Here is a 22,956-nt window from a genome sequence, read left to right as displayed (position 1 = left end):
CATCTGTCAAGCACAGGAGTGGAGAGAATAAGGCAGGGGTTTAAAGTACGGGTGAGTAAAGTGTTTTTCTTTTTCTTTTTTTTGGCTCTACCTGTGGCCAGGGATCTAAGAGTAAAGCCTTTTATCCCCAAATAATTGCATCTGATTATGTTTGCAAGCCAAGAGGAATAATCTGTGAAGACAGGAAAATTGAAGATGCTAAAGAGAAAAGTTATTTGAGAAACAAGGGAAGCCTGGAGTTCCTGCTGTCACTCAGCATGTTACAAACACGACCAGTATCCATGAAGACAAGGGTTCGATCCCTGGCCTTGATCAGTGGGTTAAGGATCCGGGTGTTGCAGTGATCTGTGATGTAGGTTGAAGACATGGCTTGGATCTCATGTTGTGTGGCTGTGGCGTAGGCTGGCAACTGCAGCTCCAATTCAACACCTAGGCTGGGAACTTCCATATGCCACTGGTGCAGCCCTGAAAGAAAAAAAAAAAAAAAAAAGAAAGAAAGAAAAAAAAGAAAAAAGCATATGATGGAGTTCCTGTTGTGGCTCATAGGGTTAAGAACCCCACATAGTGTCCATGAGGATGTGAGTTTGATCCCTGGCCTCTCTCGATGGGTTAAGGATCGTGAGTTGCCACAAGCTGCCACATAGGTCGAAGATGCATCTTGGATCATGTGTTGCCCTGGCTGTGGTGTAGACCTCAGCTGCAGCTCAGATTTGACCCCTAGCCCGGGAACTTCCATATGCTGCAGGTGCAGCCTTAAACAAAAAAATGCACATAACATTTTGCTTAACAATTAACTTCAAAGAAAAAATTTCATAAAAATACATGTACATAGAGGAAGAAAATTTTGCCTGGATTTATGCGATAGTGTTGTTTATAAATGGTAAAATGTAGGAAAGATGTAAATGCCCATCAATAAAGGAATGGACAAATAAGAGTTCCCTTGTGGTGCAGAGGGTTAGGGATCCAGAGTTGTCACTGCTGAGGCTCCGGTCACTGCTGTGGTGTGGGTTGGATCCCTGGCTCAGGAACTTCAGCAGGCCATGGGCGCAGCCAAACAAAAAAAGAATGGACACATAAGTATCCATAACATAATTCCATGCATCAGTATTGAATGAAATCGAGTAGTAGGTATGTGGTACCATGGAAATCCTCCCAAGATACCCTGTTAAGTAAAAAAAAGCAAGCTGCCAAATAATATGTATAAATCAATATGACTTATATCAAAACACATTCACAGCCCCATATGCAAAGCAGTTTATGTGTATGTATGTGTTACACACACACACTCATTCATTTTTTCATCTAGTGGTAATTAGGTGCCCGTTATGCATTCCCACATAGTTATTTTGGTGAGGGATGTAAATACAGAGAGATAAAAAGGGCTGGAAAAAGCACACTGGGTTGATAATAATGGTTATTTATGAGAAATAAAGCAGGGGAGGGAAGCATCAAGAGAGCCTTTGTATGATCGGCAGTGTTGTATTTTTGAGATAAATGTATTTGTATAATGTGTATGGAGTACCATCAACTGAGCCTGACTCTCCCTCCACTTAGTTTGAGCAGGTAGCTAAGTGAATTTCGGTCATTAGCCTCTAACCCCATCTTCTTTTCTTCAGTTCCTAGTAAACAGCCTATTGAGAAGGACATCAATAAAAGTGCCTGAGTAGTTCAGACAGACGGAAAGTGAGGAGGCAGAGTGGCAGATGGATACGTGAAAGACAGAGAAGGAACAGCATGAGGGAATGAGTATGGGTCTGCAGGGGATGCAACAAGCTGTAGATTTCAGGAGGGCTGTGGACATAAGGCAAAGACTTCAAATAAGGAGGAGCAGGGAAGGGTGGTAAAAATGGTCCAAAGTACGGTGGGTCCTACCCCACCCCCGCCGTGGCTCCTCTTATGATGCTGGATTGGGGGAGCTTTCAGCGGGATAAAAAGTAGAAGGAGCAGTATTGAAGTGGGGGTGGGGGAGTTTAGTAGGACAAAGATGTCAATCGAGGAAAAAGTTGAGAAAAAATTAAAGAGTAGGTACGACAGAGCAGATACTGTATAATGTGAACAGCAATGAGGATGGGACCAGGTGCTACCAATGGAATGGCTAACACGAACCCAGTCCAAGCAGCCAGGGAGAAAGGACAGCACCCTGAGCTCCGAGTGTAGTTAATTTGGGGTAATGGAGGCACTTGGGCAGGTGGCAAAAATGAGTCGGGGAAAGTCAGAATGAGAACCGGAATGTCTGCTTGCCATCACTCCCAGAGCAAGTGCCTCAAAGCAGGAAAATCAAGGTCAAGAGAGGAGAGGCCAATGACCACACACCCACACCCACACATGCACACACATATGCATACATGCACACTTTCTTTCATACACACGCCATAAGATTCCAAATGCAAGATCTGTAATGAGTCACATCAATAGCAACCTTTATTTGACCTGTCAGGTGTGTTTATTCTTGACAGCACTACTGAGAGCGGTGAGGATATGAGAAATCTTCATTTATATCTCCCTTTAAAATCTTGCTGTGCTCTGTTCAAAGGTATGCACTTGATTATAATTGTGTCATTGTTTACTGTGGGAAGTTGAGACCGAAACAGGTTGGAAAAATTTTAGGAAAGGGAAGAGTTGTTTTAAAAAAAAAAAAAAAGAAAGATGTCTTAGGAGAAAGCAGCAAACTTCACTTGCCACTTGAAAATAAGGGACAAAGAAATTCCCAAAAGAAATTTATCAAGTAGTGGACTAAAGAGACATAAGAAATAGGCTACCTCTTCTAACAGATAATGTGTTGTATTTGCTGTGTCCGGGTGCAATCGATTTGTTTTCACATCTTCTCATCCTTAAACTAAAGCCCCCACCATCCTGACAGGTGCTTTGACTTGTTCTCTTTAACAAAGGAGGGCACTGAGGCTTGGGGAAACTAAGTCATGTGGCCCAGGTCGAACTCCATGGGCGGCATCTGGACTCCATCTAGGGCTGACCGACCTCCAAACTCCTGTGTTTAATCGTCCACACAGCTCACAGAGCGAGAGACTCACACTGCTGCTGTGCAGAGAGGTATGGCATTTCCCCCAATAGTTACTGGCTTTTACACCCTCCCTGGGTGCCGTTCTTAGCGGTGAAATATTTAACAACTTAATCCAAGACCCTATGCTGCTAGGCGCCCCCTTCTCTGCAGATAAGAAAGCCCTGGGCCAGATGAATTCGATAATTCTGCCCACGCTCCCAAGATTAGCAAGTAGATGAGCCAAGAGACCAAGCCAGGCAGCCTGGCTCTGGAGCTCTCCGTGGCGGTGGGGATGCCGAGACAGGGTAAGTGACTGATTTTGCTTCCCCTGTGGATAGGGAAACAAAAAGCTAGGTTTGGAGGCAAGAGATGAAATATGTTTTTAATTTTCCTCCTCACAAGAGTGTTGAGGAGACAAAAGAAAAACAAAATTGCATTTTCTGTTAACATATACATTTGCCGCCTAAGGATTTCAGGTATTTGAAAGCCAATGGGGATTTCACAGACTTTGCAAAGTTCAGGATTCCCAAATGAGTCCATGAACTGAGGGCCTCTAAGCAAAGCCAGACGTACTCAAAGGAGAAGTTGTGATAGCATCAGGGAATATGAGAAAAAGAAGGAAAATCAAAAATTGAATTAAAGTAAAAATAATACTAATAATAATTATAATAAACATTTATTACTTACTCTGTGCCAGACAGTGTTGTAGATAACATGCTCCTCTGGGCTGGCTGGTTAATAAATGCCCTTAAAACCTCCTTTAGAGCATAGCATCAGCAGTGCATGGATAAAAGATCAGATTAAATGACCAATAATATCTCTGTAAAGGCAGTTCGTTTAAAAATGTACTAAGAAAATTGGAATTCCCCTTGTGGTACAGCAGCAACAAATCTGACTGGTATCCATGAGGATGCGGGTTAGATTCCTGGCCTTGCTGAGTGGGTTGGGGATCTAGTGTAGCCAGTGAGTTGTAGTGTAGGTCGCAGACATGGCTCAGATTCAGCGTTGCTGTGGCTGTGGTGCAGGCCAGTGGCAACAGCTCAGATTTGACCCCTAGCCTGGGAACTTCCTTATGCCTCGGGTGTGGCCTTAAAAAGCAAAAAGCAAAAAAAGTTACTAAGAAAATACAGAAAAAAAAAAAAAAAAAGGAGTTCCCAACGTGGTGCAGTGGTTGGTGAATCTGACTAGGAACCATGAGGTTGCGGGTTCGATCCCTGCCCTTGCTCAGTGGGTTGACGATCCGGCGTTGCCGTGAGCTGTGGTGTAGGTCGCAGATGTGGCTCGGATTCCGCATTGCTGTGGCTCTGGCATGGGCTGGAGGCTGTAGCTCCGATTGGACCCCTAGCCCGGGAGCCTCCACATGCCTCAGGAGCTGCCCAAGAGATGGCAAAAGAGACCAAAAAAAAAAAAAAAAAAAGAAAAGAAAATACAGGCCTACTCTTTGAATGATTCTAGATTCTAAGATTCTAGAAAGGAAACAAGATGCAAAGGACATAACCAGTGATGCAAATTGCTTGAAGAGCTGATTAAAATAAAGTAAGGCAAACAAGTACACACACACACACACACACACACACACACACATATCTAGGTAAAAGATATCCACTTATGTAGAATTATGTGCTTATGGAGAATTTAGGAAAAAACACACAAGATTACACCAAGGAGAGGAAACAAAATTTCTAGGAACACTGTCCAAGGAATACTAGCTGATTTAATGAAGCACAAGATGGAGCTAAGGGTCAGTAAGAGATATATACTCAGGGCTCTGAAGGGGGCCTAAGAATAAAGAACCTTCCTCCACTTTTTTTCTTAAACTGGAGGTCTCCTAAAAATGTCATTACTTCATTCAATCATGTAGCCAAAAATCGGGCCTCTGTACACCTGCACCAGTTAAATCAGACTTTGAGGAAGAGAAAGAACAGCTTTATTGGTCTGCCAGGCAAAGGAGGACACAGCAGGCGAGTGCCTCAAAATTATGTCCTGTCTTAAGAGGGGGATAACAAGGGGTTTTATAGGTTTGGCTCAGAAGACAGGGTTATTGATTAAGGTGTCTGTATTAGTCTTCATCCATAGATCATTTCAGAGCCATCAAATCTGGCGTCAGTGGGTCTGTAATGGTTTCTGGTTGTCTTTGGGGTTATCATTCCTTGACCTTCTCTCTGGAAGGAAGATGGCTTACAGGGAAGGGGTGTTAGGGAGTCTTTCAACTTCTAACTAGAAAGTAAACATTAGTAATAAATTAGTGGGCCAAGGCAGGACTTAACATAGTGGAGACTGTTTTACCTAGTTTTAAGCTGTACCAATATTTCCTAATCATTAACTCTTGAGTCAGCCTTTTGAGACTGAGGGGAGGCTAAAGAAAAGGTCTTTGACTTCAAAACACAAAGATTTAGGGTCTGGTACGTGGTTTTGATCACAGTGGTGTAAGTATCTCAGCATGTCTGTGAAGCCTGAAAATGTCTATACTGGTAAGATATGTCACTGTAACCTCTCTCTTACCTGTAGACATAAATATACATTGAATATGACCCAATGTTTGGTGGAAGCAAAATGCAAAACAATTAGAGTAAGCTAGGTGTTCCTGCATTGCTAGGGTGGTGGTCTTTGGGAGAGTAAAACTCCATACTTCCCTAAGAATTTTGAAAGGTAAGCAGTTAAGATGAGGTGTGGTCCCCTAATGGGTGAATAAGGCAATAAGATATTAGTGATAAGGTCTTCCTCCTCCAGTTCTCCAAACCACCCCTCAGGTCCTTGGTGAAACAGCTGAGACAAGCTCTGAAGTAGAAGGCTGTGTCACCAAATGGAAAATACACACACACACACCCAAGAGCAAAGGAGAGGGTTGATTTCTGCATATTCTATAAAAGCCCTAGGTGTGGCCACTGCCTCTAGGTTTAATGAAGCTATAATTATGATAGAAAAATAAAACATTAAGAAGCCCCAATTGTGGTATTTTTACTAATAGCAAAGGCTTGTCGCAGTCAGGTGAACTCCCATATTTCTTCGTAGCCATGGGAGTCCAGGGAAAGAAAAGGATAAGAAGATAAAGATGAAAGAAAAAAAACTGGGACTATCCAACTTGTCTAGACTTCAAACATTTTAATGTAGTGAAAAACCGAGGAAGAAGGAACTTAAAATATTTATGTGCATATGGCATCTATCTAACGTTTATATATGGGACATAGCTGATATTATGAGAATGTTAGAATCTGTTATAGCGACAAGATAGCAAATAAAGAGGGTAAAAAAAAAAAAACTAAGCGTAGAGGCAAGTAGCTCCTGAGACATTGGCAGCATTAAGATGTGCTAAATATAGATAAATAAGTCAATAACCTCTGAGATGCATACAGCTAGATACAATGCAGCCTGAATGTGCCAAACAAATATAGAAAACGATGGAGAATAGGGAAAGGGAGGAAGGGAAGGAAGGAGGAAGGGAAGGAAGGAGGAAGGGAGAGCGAGAAGGAGGAAAGGAGGGAGAGAGGAAGGAAGGAAGGAGCTGGTTTAAGTGATACTGAAACATCAGCAGAGGGCAGAGAGGCAGGCCTTAGGAGCCGTTCCCAACCAAAGACAGAGCAGCAAACACAGGCATATAGAGGAGTGATTATGAGAATCTTATTAAAGGTGTGGCCCTGATCTACAGGGCTTAGGAGAGGGAGGGCAGCTGGATCTCAACACAGGACATTATTACAGCATTAACTATTGTCTCTAGACTGAATAAAATAATATAATTACTATCATTTTCAAACTCGAATTATATTTACGTAAAAGATGAAATCATGTTTTTCATTGATTGCATTGGGAACTGTGGGTCTAGGGGAATCCTTCCAGTCCAGCCACAAGTCCACAGACTGATTAATTGCCCACCATGGGATGTCCTTGTATTTCATGAAAGTCAACCCATTACACTTATGGATGAAAATAATGAGTTCTCAAGTTGCTAAATAATTTCCCTCACTTGATACTCTCAGCTGGGTAGTGGTAGAGCCAAGATTTGAACCCAAGGACTCCTGGAGTGAAAAAAATAGGACTTGAGAACCTGATCTGAGGGATGGTTGGAACAGGAGCTGGCAAGGAAGGGTGAGGACCACATCCTCCTTGGACCACAATGGACCTCATTCCTCCGTGGAGGGAAGATTTGGGCACAAAGAAACATAAGGAGAACAAAAAAGGTCCAAGCAGCACAGGCAGAGGATCAGCTGGTCAATAGTGGAAGATAACTTCAATGAAGTCCAGCTGTCCCCAGTTTTATAAGTGAGGGTTAATCCCCTCAAATAATCATTATGTAGCTGAGAGGAAGCCAAGTAAGGGAGTAGGGACAGCTGCAGGATCTGCTCTGCTGACCACTGGAGCTTCCTCTGTGATGTCACACACTTCGGTCAAGCCAATACGCCCAAGTTGCAGCCTTTAGCTTCCCAGGCTCAGAAACTCATACTATGACAGAAAAGATGGATCAGTCTCTCATGGATTATTCGGGTTCAAAGAAAAGGTTGCTCTATAAATTAGAATGCCAGTTTATAAATTTAAAATTCACTAAGGACAAAATGTACTTGTTCACAGGTCCTGGGGAGATGCTCTCAAGCCCGCACATCCTTTCCCTTGGGAAAAGGGCAAACAAGAAGGCTAAGTGGAAGGTCATTTGGTGAGTACAGGAGGCTCAAATAGTTTATTACGTCCTGCTGGGTTATCTTGATGCACCTGCTTATGTAAAGGAATTGTGTTAAGGACCACAAATTTATTTGTGTGCATTCCTCCATCCCTCCAATGTATTACCTTTTATTTCATCTACTCCTGCCACAGCGACATCCTCTTAGCTGTCTCCCAAGACCACAGAATCCCCCCCTGCATCCCTGTAGTCATATTAAACACAGGACACCACTCCACTGGGAAGGGGAAGCTAATCAGTGCATAGTGGCACAGTCTTAATGGATGAGTACCTAGGTCATTTATTTCTCCTGATTAAGTCCAGTAGACCCACGTAACTGTACCACTATTTATATAAAGTCTCTATTAATTACTTTTGTACCTCTAAGCAATAGTCACACTCCACACATCCTCAAATCTTTATTCCTTTAACCTTAAAAATTCATTCCTCGATTTGTAATATGATGATATTGGTACCCTAAATCTTTTCTTGTTTCTTTTCCCTTCTTCCATGCACCAAATTTGTCATCCATAATTTTCCTTCTACACTGTCCAGGTCGATATAATTCACCTTCTCTTTCGTAGCATAATCAACTGCATCGTGCTTTGTCTGTAAATCGCCTCTAAAAGTTGAAAATTAAAACTGTGTTTATAGTATTATGACTTCATAAATACTTGTTTATTGCTAAGTCACACAGGTATAGTTACAGTTATCTTCTTGTGTAACTCTTACTGATTTCCCTGGAGTTAACATTCTTCTTTCCTTAAGTAGTTATGACTTTATCAGATCAAGGATTTATTTGTCCAAGTTCTCCACCAAGTAAAATATTCTACTGTAGCAGAAACTGCTAATTGTTCCCCAGTATCAATTCTATAATTCTTCTGCTCTAATAAACCACAATTAAATTTAGTTGGGTACTGGAAATTTGGAATACATTTTTCCCCCCAGCTTTGCTTATAGAAAGGCATAGTCAAGTGACTTTATTCTAGTTACAGGACGTAAGGTCTGGCATTGCGTGCAACTTGCGCTACAAGCCCTAAAAAGAAGTTCATGTGTCCATTCTGTCCCCCTTCCTCTAGTCTGCTCCTCGGTACCTGCGTGGAATGCCTTTTACTCAGTCTTGGGTACCAGTCCTCTAGGGAGCAAAACAGAAAGTTGATTTGGGTCTTAGATCATTGCGCACGGCTTCTCCAACCACCCTGAACTACTTATATTCTTGCCTTTATGTGAAAGAGAAATGAACTGTCTTGCCAAGACCACTTTACAGCCTTTTTACCAGCTCTAGACTACCCCACTCTGGACTTCTTTTATGTAAATTAAAAAAAAAAAAAGTTCCCGTTGTGGTTCCAACTGGTATCCGTGAGGTTGCAGGTTCTATCTCTGGTCTTGCTTAGTGAGTTAAGTATCTGGCGTTGCCATGAGCTGTGGTGTAGGTCGTAGACACAGCTTGGATCCCTGTGTTGCTGTGGCACTGGCTGGCAGCTGCAGCTCCGATTCCACCCCTAGCCTGGGAACTTCCTTACGCTGCACATGTGGCCCTAAAAAGCAAAACTAAATGAAGAAATAACTTAAAAAAAAAAACCTGGTTACTTTTAAAGCCACGATTATTTAATACCTGTTACCAGCAGAAGCATGCATGACTGCAATGATATAAACTCAGAAAGGACCGCCTTGTTTTAGACACCTGCCTCGAGCATTGCCTCCCTAAAACAACACCACACTGTCCCTGCTCAGAGCTGACTTCAGGGCACAGATGTGGAAAACAAAGCAGGACACAAGGACTGCTTGAATGGGTCTGGTGACAATTACTCCTGATCAAATGTATTATAGAGCTGGATGTCAGTGTAAAACAATGACTGCCTTTAACTGACGAGGGTATATGTACTCCAGGACAGGAAGGGCAGAGGGAGAGGAAGAAAAGGGGAAGAAGAAAATAAGGCTCCTAGTGTAAAATATTCTGTGTAGCCCGCACTTCATCCCAAAGATCCTAAATTTACAGGAAAAATCAAGGCAGAGACACATCTGGGACAATTGTTTCACTTGTCCAACCCAAGTTCTCTTTGTTGCATAATTTCTGGACCTAACTTTCTAATAATTGTAATAGTGGAGCTCCCATCATGGCTCAGTGGTAACAAACCTGACTAGTATCCATGAGGACTTGGGTTCGATCCCTGGCCTCACTCACTGGGTTAAGGATTCAGTGTTGCCATGGGCTCTGGTATAGGTCACAGATGCAGCTCAGATGTGGCATTGCTGTGGCTGTGGTGTAGGCTGACAGCTTCAGCTCCAATTTGACCCCTAGCCTGGAAACTTCTACATGCCATGGATTCAGCCCTAAAAAGCAAAAAAAAAAAAAAAAAAAAAAAAAAGAATCACCTATCCACATGCAAGGTTTAAATCCATTTAAATACCCATAGCGTTTATTAAGCTAGTTCTTTCCTCTTATTCTTTCCAAAGCTCTGTCCTTTCCTTCCTGCCAACCCCAAAGCTCTGGAGGGAACCAGAAGTGTGTCCTTTCTATACCTGGCTCGTATTCCTACAAAGACTCAGTGAGAATGGGGGTGAGCAGAAAATCCCTTAGCCACAGGGATGGTGCAGGAAGGAGGTGATCGGCAGTCTTCTGGATAAATTGCTCACACACAGATGCTCAGATAAATCTGTAATTAAAAGGGAATCTGGCCAAGGGAAAATAAATTCCCTGAGGCCAGTCCTTTGTTGGTCTCTTTGATCTTCTTCAGTAATGGGTCAATCACACCACCTGCCGGAAGCTTAGCTGCTGTCCCTGTGATGTGCTTGCTTTCCTGTGTCCTAGCTAGGGCCTGGGGATTTAGCTGACTCTTGCATTCAAGAGGCCTGGATTAGGAGAGAGAACAATCATACTTAATACTTACATACTACATGTATATCATGTAGGATATACATGTAGTACGCATGGACACTGCATATATAGTATAGTATATATACTATATATAAGAAAGTGTATATAGAAGTACTTTTCCCTTCTATTCTAGGCTTTTCCCTTTTATCCTAGGGGAAAAAAAATCTGTTCTATGCTAGGCTCTTTGGCTGGTTTAGTAATTAAAATTGGCATTGGACAGATTAACAGAAGAAAAATAAATACATCTCATACATATGGGAACCCTAAAGATACGAGGCTGTAAGGCAGTCAGACGACTGATGCTGATATGCCTTCTGAGAAAAGAAGGGGGTAAGAGTTTGGGGACTTCACAGTGAAAGAAAGCAATTCACAGGAAGGCATGAAGGGCTGATATTGGCCATGACCTGAAGATAAGTCTTTCTGAAATAAAAAGTTATATCTGGTATTAGCTCTCTTCCTGTACAGGCCCTCTATCTAAATGTTAGGCAGTTAAGGGAGATATGAAACAAACAAAAACACCTCTTCCTCAGTCTGTTAGGCTTTGATCATCATCAGCCCAAAACAGTCCATATGACAAAGTGGCATAATTGGGTGTCACATAAGCCACGCCCCCTCAGTCACATCTGTGTATTTTTACATATATTATCTCATTTTACCCTTTTAATGATCCTGAGAAACAGACAGCTGGCTCTTTTGTTTTTTTCCCAATAATTCATTATTTTTAAAAACAAAAGTTATTGTATATTTAGATTGTAGGTGCCTATGAAGTATATGTTTAATGTTTACAAGACTCTAATTCCTAGGCTATATTTTACAGTTGAGGACATAAAGGCATCCAGGAGAAAGTGCTAGTGGTAAGAAAATATATTTAATGATAACACCTCCTGCGAAAAGCCTTATAAGACAGTATGGTGTTTCAGTAGGGCAATTTGTCATACATACATAAAAAAGTCACAAAAAAGCAATTCCACTTTGAGGAATTTTATCTAAGAAAATCATCAAGCATTTAACATCCCAGGTATAAGAATGTCAATTGCAGGGTTGCTTTTAATTATCAAAAAGAAGCTAAATATTCAACCAGTGAACGTTAGTAACTTAGGGTATACTATAAAATGGAATCTTTTTTGCACTTCGAAATTTGTTTTAGGAGATTATTTAATGATACAGAAAATGGCTATATCGGCATGGATAATCATTTATTGCTAAGTGAACACACAGAGCTTTTAGTTCAGGAGGAGAGTTTGAACAAAATCATGTACCTCCTCTTCAAAAAAAAAAAAATCCAGAAACTATTGAAATATAAATTTTTGGTAAAGAGCAAAAAGGAGAAGAGGTTAATATGATTGCTGAATAATAGAAGGAAAGTACTGTCAAAACAAGATTTTATGAATTGCTGAAAGATCAAAAATAGCTGCGGCCAAAGTGATATGTAAATGAGAGTGGAGAGAAACACGGCTCAGTGCAGGTACAGGAGAAAGAGCAGCTATGGACGGAGTTCCTTAAGTCCGCAGGGATATAGTCAGAATATGAGAACAACTTTAATGCAAGACAATTGGTTTAACAGTTATGTGTTCAATGGCTGCCAAGTCAAAGCCTTCTTTCCGACCTCCACACCTATGAACCTGTTTAAGGAAAATGCCTCTGACGTGGAGCTGTAAAAATGCCTTTCACAGGAGTTAAAACTGTCAGCCTAAGAGGGGCAATGGCTTCCAGGGAAGAGACTACCAGCTTCCTTATCTTTGAGCAAAGTCTGCCAGTCCACACACCATGCCCACAAAGAACATGTGCAGTCAGTCTTCTCCTGTAGGGAAGAGGCCACACTATCAGGAGAAATATGGTCAGTTACAGGTCATTCATATGTACTTCGTGAATATGCTTGGAGACTAAGTATCAGCTAATATTTGGCTTTCGAAAAATAAAAATAAAAAACAGCTGTGGCAAAGAAAATGCTATAGATTCATCAAACTATTTGTTAACATCTTGGGGGTCCTGGAAAATTACATTTCCCAGCTCCCTTGCATCTAGGTGCAGCCAGACAACTAGTTCTGAATAGTGGAATGTAAGCAGAAACATGCCATTTCCAGGCTTAGCCTCAAATCTCCCACCTGTGATCCTTCTCTCTCACATGTTGTAACAACAATCAGCAGCTTTGGATAGCTGTGTCCTGGATCTCAGAGTCACTTCTCATAGAAGAGCTATCCAAGTAAGCTTCCTCACCAGACAGACAGGCACTGGCCTTTAGGTGAAGAGAAAACTGAGGGGCTCAAGTGCTAAGAATTGGGTGATTGTTTGTTCTAACAGGTATGATTAATTACTCCTATATAGTAACATAAAGGAAAAGACTAAAATCATCAAAACAGAATATTGACTCAAGGAAACAGATAATGCAGGGTATTAATACCACTAATCAATAAACAATCTATCATAAGAATAGAAAAGAATTTTATTTGAGTCAAACCGAGGACGATAGCCTGTGAAATATCTTCTTGGTAGCACCGAGGAGAATGAGCCAGTACATGAATGAATTTTCTTTGGCTGGGAAAAACAAACATCTTAGTAAAAATTACTGCTAATCACAAAGAACAGAGATCTCAAGTTAGTGATTTTCATGTTTTTCTATGTATGGGAAGATGCAAGCATCTGCGGTCATTGAAATTCTTCCTTAGATATGCATCGTAACAGTGTAGGAGCCCAGCATGTTAATCCAAAGCATAGAATGCTTCATCCTCTTTTCCTGTCTGAATTCCCATTAAGGCACACTGTTGGTGGGTGACTGCAGTGGGACGCAACTTATCCCTTTGTATAACTGGATGAGTGACTCTTTAATGATTAAAGCAGATGTACAATGGATATTTGACAGACCATAACACAGGCTGATTTATTTGGCATAAAGTTCAAGCCAACGTATGTATAAGCCAGAATGACTTCCCCATAACTCAATTGTGAAAATTTCTTCCATCAAGGGCAAAGATGAGGACCTCAGATGAGTTTTAGGTCTCTTTTTTCTTTTCAGAAAAGTTTGAGGATATATTGCATTCGTTGATTAGCAAAAGGATAGATGAACACAATCAAAGAATATGAGAGTCATTGGCACTTAAGAACTATTATTTCAATGAGAATTTCAGGAAAAAAGCTGGAAAATGTAGACAACCCCCGCCAAGGGAAAAAAAAAAGCACACAAAGCAGATGAAAAGCATGAAGGGAAAAGTTAAACAGTAATGGGTACATCTTCTTGAAGTATACGCATAAAGACGCCGCTGTATTAGCTGAAGTGAACGATCCCCGTGATCAAAGGGAAGTAGGGTGGCTGTTGCATATCCATGTCCAGCAGGACTGCGCCTAGAACTCAGAGCATCCCCTGGGCTGCCTCTTAGCATTCCTCTGCCCAGTATTCCTATTCAAAACTTCAGCATCCCGGTGAAGCCAGGACCCCATGGACTCAGATCCTCTGGGAATGGAGGTGTGGTGCCTCCAATGAAAAAGAGAACTCTGCCTTGCTAAGGTGCTGGTGGAGGGTAGAGGGAAAGTGGAATGGGAGGTGTAAGAAGGATGCAGTGACGATTCCTTTAGATTTCATGACGAGCTGCAGAAGCAGGGACTGAGGTAGCCATGTTTTACGTTATTCAGTGCTTTCTTTTCCTCCATTCTCTGCAGCATACACATAGTGGGAAGAGCCCTGGGATAGTGGCTGCCATGTTAGTTTTCGAGAATGTCTCACTCAAACCACTGTTCCATCTGCCAACAATCAGACAACTGTCGTCTTTGATCCTTGGACTCTAACACCCCCATGAACCATCTCTGATTTCTCCATACACCAACAGAGTATATCAGTTAGGCTAGCATTAGCGGCTGTAACAAGCAAACTCTAAACTTCCTAAGGGTACAGCCATGGTAGAAGTTTATTTCTCCCTCATGTAAAGTCCTAAATCAGTGTTCCTGGTAGGTGGCAATTATCTCTCCAAGGAATAATTCAGAGACCTGGTGGTGGTTTATATTTTTAGCACCTGCCTATTAAGAAGATGTAATTTCCAAGATCCTTCTCCTCGCCTATATCAAGTCAATAAGAAGAAAAAACATAAAGTACACCTACCTATTAAGCTTCTAGATCTGGAAGTGACACAGGTTACATTTCATTACAAATGCTGAGGGAGGGACTCATCGCATGATTTCCATCCCCCACCCCCCAACCTGGGACTCCCTCTCCCCAGCTTTACTCTGCCTTTTCTTTCTCCCTGATCCTCCTCTTTCTAGCTCAGCATGCACTTGAACATCTCCAGGTGGGCCTCCAGGAAAAGTTAAGTGGTGATTTTTACATGCATGGAAAAGGAATACAGGTACTAACAGACAAGGACCATAATCTAAAGAAAGGTAACTCAGGGTCCCTGCATCCTGCTCTTAAAGATACATGCCTGTCAGTATTGTAATAAGCAATGAGCCTTACCCACCAAGTGGTTCCTTAAGGAATCTGGTTTGTTTGCACATTTGCTTCATTAGTAGCTTAGAAAGAAAGTTTTGTTGTTGTTGTTGTTGTTTTGTCTTTTTAGGGCTGCACCCGTGGCATATGGAAGTTCTCAGGCTAAGGATCTAATCGGAGCTATAGCTGCCGGCCTACACCACAGCCACAGCAACTCAGGATCCGAGCTGCGTCTGCGACCTACACCACAGCTCACAGCAACGCCACATCCTTAACCCACTGAGAAAGGCCAGGGATCGAACCTGCATCTTCACAGATGCTGGTCAGATTTGTTTCCCCTGAGCCACAACGGGAACACCCGAAAGTTATGCTTTAATACCTCAAATAAGACAAAAATAATTGTTCATGGGCTTCCCCGTGAGATTCCTGGGAAACAAACAGAAGGGTCCTGCCCAGGGAGGGTTACATTTACCACGATGATACAACTTCTTTCTTGGTAGATTGGGAGTCTATGGAGATCTGGCTCTGGGGCCAAGGCCTCTGGTGTCATTACCCACCCCACCCTCACTGAGGAAGTCAGAAGCCTGAAGTAGTGTTGCTGACAGCTGCATCTCTTTTGATTTTATTTGACATTTTATTGAGAAGAAAGTATGGTTTCCTTTAACTGCTCTCCCCCAACTCCCCTTTGGTATCCTGACATTTCCTTCTAATGGCTATTTTAAAAACAATTAAACAACCCAATTGAAAAATGGGCAGAAGACCTGAATAGACATTTCCAACAGGCACAGGAAAAAAATGCTCAACATCACTAATTATCGGAGAAATGCAAATCAAAACTACAATGAGGTACCACCTCACACCAGTCAGAATGGCCATCCTTAGTAAGTCTACAAATAACTTGGAAAGGGTGTGGAGAAAAGAGTACCCTCCTTTACTGTCGGTGGGACTATAAATCCGTACAACTACTGTGGAAAACGGTATGGAGGTACCTCAGAAAACTACATGTAGAACTACCAGATGACCCAGTAATCCCACTCCTTCGCATATATCCAGACAACACTTTCATTGAAAAATATACATGTACCCCTATGTTCATAGCAGCACGATTCACAATAGGCGAAACATGGAAACAACCTAAATGCCCACCCACAGATGAATGGATTACAAAGATGTGGTACATATACGCAATGGAATACAACTCAGCTATATAAAATAATAATAATAATGCCATTTGCAGCAACATGGATGGAACTAGGGATTCTCATACTAAGTGAGATAAGTCAGAAAGAGAAAGACAAATACCATATGACATGACTTATATCTGGAATCTAATGTATGGCACAAATGAATCTATCTACAGTAAAGAAACTCTTGGCCATGGAGAACAGACTTGTGGTTGCCGAGGGGGAGGGGGTGGGGGAGGGAGTGGGATGGACTAGGAGTTTGGGGTTAGTAGATGCAAACTATTGCATTTAGAGTGGTTAAGCAATGAGATCCTGCTGTATAGCACAGGGAACTATATCTAGTTACTTGTGATGGAACATGTGATGGAGGATAATGTGAAAAAAAGTATGTAAATATAACTGGGTTACTTTGTTGTACAGCAAAAATTGACAAAACCTTGTAAATCAACTATAATTTTAAAAAAAATTAAAAAAGAAACAAAATAAAAACAAACACAAACACCTCAACACTCACCCCTTTAATATGTGAAGCAATTTAGCCCCGCTGTCGCCTCTACACCCAAAATTACATATGCATATAATACCCAGCAAGAAAAAGAAAAATGACAGCCCACCTGATTTAAGGCCTGGATTTAGAGGGCAGCATGGGAGTAACTTGCAGTATCTGAGCATGCACATAGCAGTCGCTCTTGCCCCAAATAGCTTACCAACAGATTTCCTCCAAATACAACAAAACAAAACAACTTTCCCCAAGGAGAATTTTCAAACCAGCTGCTTAAGAGGAAAAAAACAAAACAAAACATTCTCTATCATATTCAACGAATTTCTACTGCTCGAATGTTTTTTCTCTGCCAACCAGTTTCTTAGCCTTTTTTTTTTTTTTTGAAACTCTTCAATGGCATTTAGCAGATGGAAAACTCCTAGATCACAGAGAAAGACACACATCATAAGCACACGCAGACTTATCAGAGTCCCAACAAAAACAGTCATAAAGGCCTTAATCATTTATTTACAAAGACATGAAATTATTTCTGTGTGGAGGAATAGACTACATAACACAATTGGAGAACACACTCATCCATAACAAAGTGCATTAAGAAGGAATATGTAATAACTTCAGGAGTTGCCATCATGGCTCAGTGGAACTGAATCTGACTAGCATCCATGAGGAAATTGGAAAACAGTATGGAGGTTGGATCGGTTTTCCAGGTTTTCCAAGTTGGATCCCTGGCCTTGCTCAGTGAGTTAAGGATCTGGTGTTGCTGTGAGCTGTGGTATCGGTTGCAGGTGCAGCTTAGGATCCTGTGTGGCTGTGGCTGTGGCTGTGGCGTTGTGTGGCAGCTACAGCTGTGATGGGACCCCTAGGCTGGGAAACTCCATGTGCCCTGGACGTGTCCCTAAGAAGACAAATTTTATATATATACACACATATATATAATAACATCAATATAGTTAGCATCCTATATAGCACCCTAAAAATATTTTAAGTAGCATTAAATCCACTGTCCTCACCACCACCATTACTACTAAAAAAGGAAACGTGACTAGAAGGAGAAATGCTTTTTCAATATGCTTATAGAATGATTTTGTCAATACTCTGCCAGGTGTTCAGAATCTAAAGCATTCATCAAAGAAGTTATTCTGAAAACATTAAACTTTCTAGGCGAATGAGAAAAGAAAAAGAAAAATAGGAGCAAACTTCCCTTTTTGGTTATTCATCATCCCTAGAACTATTAACAACTGCATGAAACGCTCTTGCGAATTATTAGGTGTTTAAGTCCGTAATACTTTGTTCATCTTTTCAAGCCCATCACAAGATAGTAAATTCTCATAGGAAAGGTTGTTTACTTCCAAGATTATCAGTCTTTGGGTGAATTACGGAAAATCAGAATGTGTTGCCACATCACTTTCTAATACTTTGCTCAATCCTCCCAAATTCAGATAAAAGCAAATGATGACTCTTGGAGACCATTAGGAGTAATTATCCCTTCTACAATCTATAATTTGACCACAGATAATTATGTGATGTGACAATAGAATAATTAGACTTGTTTCTCTGTGTTTGTGTGTGGCCTAGTCAAGCCACGTTTGCTAAATAATGTTTTTAAGTGATCTATTAAAATTAGTCAGCTCTATAAATGTCGTGGCTAGAAAAGATTTAGGTAATTGCTATGCATGTGGTACTCAAGATTGTATTTTAGTTTCCTCCCTTCCTACTGGAGAAAGGAATTCAGTAAAAACTTTTCTCTGGAATTATTTCAATGGGCTAGACCGGGCTGGGAGAGAAGTAAGCAAACCTGAAAACATCATGGATCACACCGCCCTGAAGAAGAGAACGCTGTTCCTCGAAAACCACACAAATCAATATATATTTACAAACGAGGATAAATATGATGAAAGAAAATGCATAGGCTTCTGCGAGTGAGGATAATAGGATTTCAGAAATTTCCCCTGAAACAGCCATCTGTGAGCTGAGACGTTTTTAGAAATTTTTTAAAGATTTTTATTTTTTCTATCATACCTGATTAGCCATGTTCTGTCATTTTCTGCTGTACAGCAAAGTGACCCAATGGTATATATATATATATATATATATATATATATATATGTACATATGTGTGTGTGTATGCGTGTGTGTATATATATATATATATATATATATACACATATATATATATACACACACACATTCTTTTTCTCCATCATGTTCCATCACAAGTGAGGTTTTTAATTATTATAAAATATACATACTCCACATTTGTCATTTTAACCACAATTCAGTGACATTGAATATATTCACAATGCTGTGTAACCATCACCCACTATTGATGCCCCCAAATTTTTCACCTAAGTAATACACATGTACAGAGTGTTTGCTGTAATTAAGCTCCTTCCCTCCCAGCCCCTGGCAGCCTCTGTTCAATTTTCTGTCTCTATGAATTTGCCTCTTCTAGATACCTTATTAAATGAGAAACATACAATATTTGTCCATCTATACCTTATTTCACTAAACATAATATTTTCAAGGTCCATCCATGGAGCACACATCAAAATGTCATTCCTTTTTCAGGTTGAATAATATTTCATTATATGTATATACCACCTTTTGTTAATCTGTTTGTAGATGACACTTGGATGGTTCCCATGTTTTGGTTATTGTAAGTAATGCTGCTATGAAAATGGATGTAGGAATATCTGTTCTAGTCCTTGCTTTCCGTCCTTCTGGGTATCTACTCAATGGTGAAATTGCTGGATCGTGTGGCAGTTCTGTGTATAACTTGTTAGAAAACTGTCCAACTCTTTTCCACAGCGGCCACACCCTTTTCCATTCCCACCAGCAATACACAAGAAGTCCAGTTTCTCCACATCCTCACCAACGCTTGTTATTTTCCATGTTTTAAATTATAGCCATCTTAGGAAGTGCAAAGTAGTCTCTCATTGTGGCTTTGATTTGCATGTCCCTAATAGCAAATGATGTTGAGTTTCTTTTCATGCACTTCTTGGACATTTGAATATCATCTTTGGGTAGATGTTCATTTATGTCCTTTGCCCATTTTTGAATGGGGGTGTTGGTTGTTATGGTTGAGTTTTAGGAGTCCTTTATATATTCTAGATGTGAAAAACTTACCAGATATATAATTGGCAAATATTTTCTTCCATTCTTTGCATTGTCATCTTGGTATCTTACTATTACTCCTCAATGTACAAAAGTTCCTAATTTTGATAAAGTCCAGTTATTTGTGTGCGTGTATGTTTACCTGTGCTTTTGCCGTCATGTTCTTGAAATCATTGCCAAATCCTATGTCATTAACATTTTTCCTCAGTGTTTTCTTCTAAGAGTTTGACAGTTTTAGCTCTTTGATCTATTTTAAGTTATTGTTTTGCATATAGTGTAAAGTAAGGGTCCAACTTCAGTCCTTGACATGTAGCTAACCAGCTTGCCCAGTACCATTTGTTGCAAAGACTGTTCTTGCCTTGTTTGGTGGTCTTGGCACACGTCTCAAAAATCATTGACTGTACAGGTAAGGGTTGATTTCTGTGCTGTGACCTGAGGTTTTAAGAGTAAATAGAAGTTACCTAGAGGACAAAAGAGAGAAAAAAAGCCCTCTTAATAGAAAGATTACTTTGAACAACAGTAAACGCTGCCTTTCATTTCAAGGAATGTGGCACTGATACCTCATTTTTCTACTCCTCTTATGTGTACTACATTAAATTGATTTGGTATCTAAAAATCTCTTTGGGGGGATATTCTGAGTTCTTTACTTTACTCTGGACTCCCCAGCAGAACAATACAAGGTAGCACTAAATCTGCTCTCTCTTGTCTTGCAACCAATGTGAGTCATAAACATGCCACTTTTTTTTCTTTCTAGTACCCAACGGGTAGTAGTGATTCAGAAAAGCACAACTCACAAGACTAGACATTAATTCTTATAAAAAGTGCAAAACAAAATCATAAGGAGGAAGAACCTAATTATCTAACAGTAAAGCCCACCTTGCCCGTAATAAAATTAGTAATTACACTATTATGAAATGCAGTGTTAGAAAAGCTCCTTCTAGGGTGTTTATGCTGTGGTGCAATGGGTTAAGGATCCAGCATTGCTGTTGCCATAGTTGTGGTATAGGTTTCAGTTGCAGCTCAGATTCTATCCCTGGCCCAGGAACTTCCATATGCTGTGGGTGCAGCAGTAAGAAGGAAGGAAGGAGAAGGAGAAGAAGGATGAAGAGAAGGAGAAAAAAAGGAAGAAAGAATGGAGGGAAGGAAGGAAGGAAAGCTCCTTCTAGGCAATTAAAAAAATTGTGGCAGGGAAGAAAGGGAAAGAGGTTTGTGGTGTCTTGTTGGTGGGGATTTAATAAGAGTTAACCCAGAAAAGTTCCCTAATTTACCCTAGTTCTGTTGAACATTTTACATTGTCTATCAAATGTCTCCTCTTCATTAATCTATTTTGAATGCAAAGAATGAATATGATCCAGTTAAGAAATGTACTCTGTTTTCCAATATGGAAAATAACATTTTTGTGTTTTCACTTAAAGTGAGGAAAGTCTTTAAGCCTATATTTTTGTTGAATTTGAAAGTGACAATCCCACGATTTTTAAAGAAATCATCTCCTCTTTTCACACGGCATCCTGTTGGGTTTATAATAAATAAAAAGCTCGTTTCTAAGTTTTATCCTTTTTCATGATTGAGGCTTTAGCTATGCAAAGATTCAGATTAAGCTTTGAAATTATTGTTTCTAAGAGCCTGGTCAGTTTTGCAGACAAGCCAACATCATTTGGGATCTCTACTTGGGTTGTGAAGTGCAGGGAAAGAGAGGGGTAGAAGAAGAAAAAAGGTGGGAAATGGGAAGGGTACCAGTGTTCTTTAAACTCCATGGTTTATGTATTTCAAAACTATATGTTAAGTATTATTTTGTACTGTTACTGATGGTTCCATTTTTATTTGAGAAATTAGAGTCAAGTGCCCCCCAAATACCATCTCATTTATTTTTTTATTTTATTTTTTCCATTATAGTTGGTTTGCAGTGTTCCATCAATTTCTACTCTATAGCAAAGTGACCCAGTTTATATGACATTTCTAGAAATGCAAACAAAAACAGTTCCTTTAAGTATATGACAAAATGTGAAAGAGACTTTTTGTTACTCGCTACGTGAAGAGATTTCACAATGTGCTTATCCCACTGACTTACCCTAGAAATTGTTCTAGAATATTATGCTTATTAGGACATTGTACTTGGTTCGACATCTGTCACTTTAATTGTATTTTCTATATTTTAATGTTTCCTTGTTATCTTTTATATATGTCATCTCTACCTGAATGAACTATATCCATTTGCTTTTACCTTTGATTGTAAGGTTAACACCCAATTTTACAGTGAATCTCACACCTTAAAACATTAAAATTCTTTTTACCTAATTATGTCAACAATAACCATTGATCTCCTTTGGTGGCGCCAAGGAAGTTCACACTGAAGACACTCCAATCTTTGCTATTTCCCTCTTGTACGTTGGATTATACGAATCTGGAGTTTAAAATCTCCTTTCAAAAAAATACTTTTTATATTTACATTGAATACTTTGTCCCCATAATTACTCTGAATTACTTAATTTTCCTTTTTTATTGCTTAGCAATTTGCAGGTTGGTATTTCGTTTTGTATTTTATTTGTCCTTCAATTTTGGATGGCTTCAGTGATTATAACCACTTTTTCTCAATCACAGCTTCTCTAATGGAGAATGCAATTGCTTACTCATCTCTTAATTGTTCTGAGTACATTTCTAGTGTGCCTCACTGGAAAACAGACTTGAGTGGTAAATGTTCTAAGAACATTACAGATCTGAGAATGAACATATCTTGCCTTTTGAAAAGAATAAGCCCTTGGCTGGGGATGCATAATATTTGAGTCTGTATTCAAGAGAGAAGCATGAAGCTGCATGTAAGAAAAATCATGATTACAGGTGTTTATTTTTCTCATGTAACAAGACATGTATGTAGTTGCTGGCTTTGGCTCATCTGCCAATAGGGAAACTGCAGTTCCAGCCATCATGTCTGTGGTAGGCAGAATAATGGTCCCCAAAATATTCCATTCTAATTCTTGGAATGTATTATGCCAATACATATGGCAAGGGGGGATTAAGATTGTGGATAGAATTAAGTTTGCTAATCTGACCTGGAGATGGAGAGAATTATCCTGGATTATCTGGGTGTATCCAGTCTAATCACACAAGATCCGGTATAAAGTAGAAGAGCAAGACCAAAGAGAATCAATGAGAAAGATCAACTCAGAATTGCTGGCTTTAAAGACACAAAAGGTCATAAGTTAAGGAATGCAGTGGCCTCC

General features: G+C 40.2%; 1 protein-coding gene across 1 annotated transcript in view; it reads left to right on the top strand.

Annotated features, from left to right (window-relative positions):
- Positions 1–1,312: 1,312 nt before the first annotated feature.
- The window catches only part of EPHB6 (EPH receptor B6), a 42,937-nt gene continuing 21,293 nt past the window's right edge, over positions 1,313–22,956 (top strand). Inside the window, 2 exon segments of the mRNA XM_047763351.1 lie at positions 1,313–3,048; positions 7,562–7,643. The gene's annotated coding sequence lies outside the window, so the exon portion shown is untranslated.

This window comes from Phacochoerus africanus, chromosome 16 (genome assembly GCF_016906955.1).
Source record: "Phacochoerus africanus isolate WHEZ1 chromosome 16, ROS_Pafr_v1, whole genome shotgun sequence".
NCBI lineage: Eukaryota > Metazoa > Chordata > Mammalia > Artiodactyla > Suidae > Phacochoerus > Phacochoerus africanus.
This window is presented reverse-complemented; position numbering and strand designations above follow the sequence as displayed.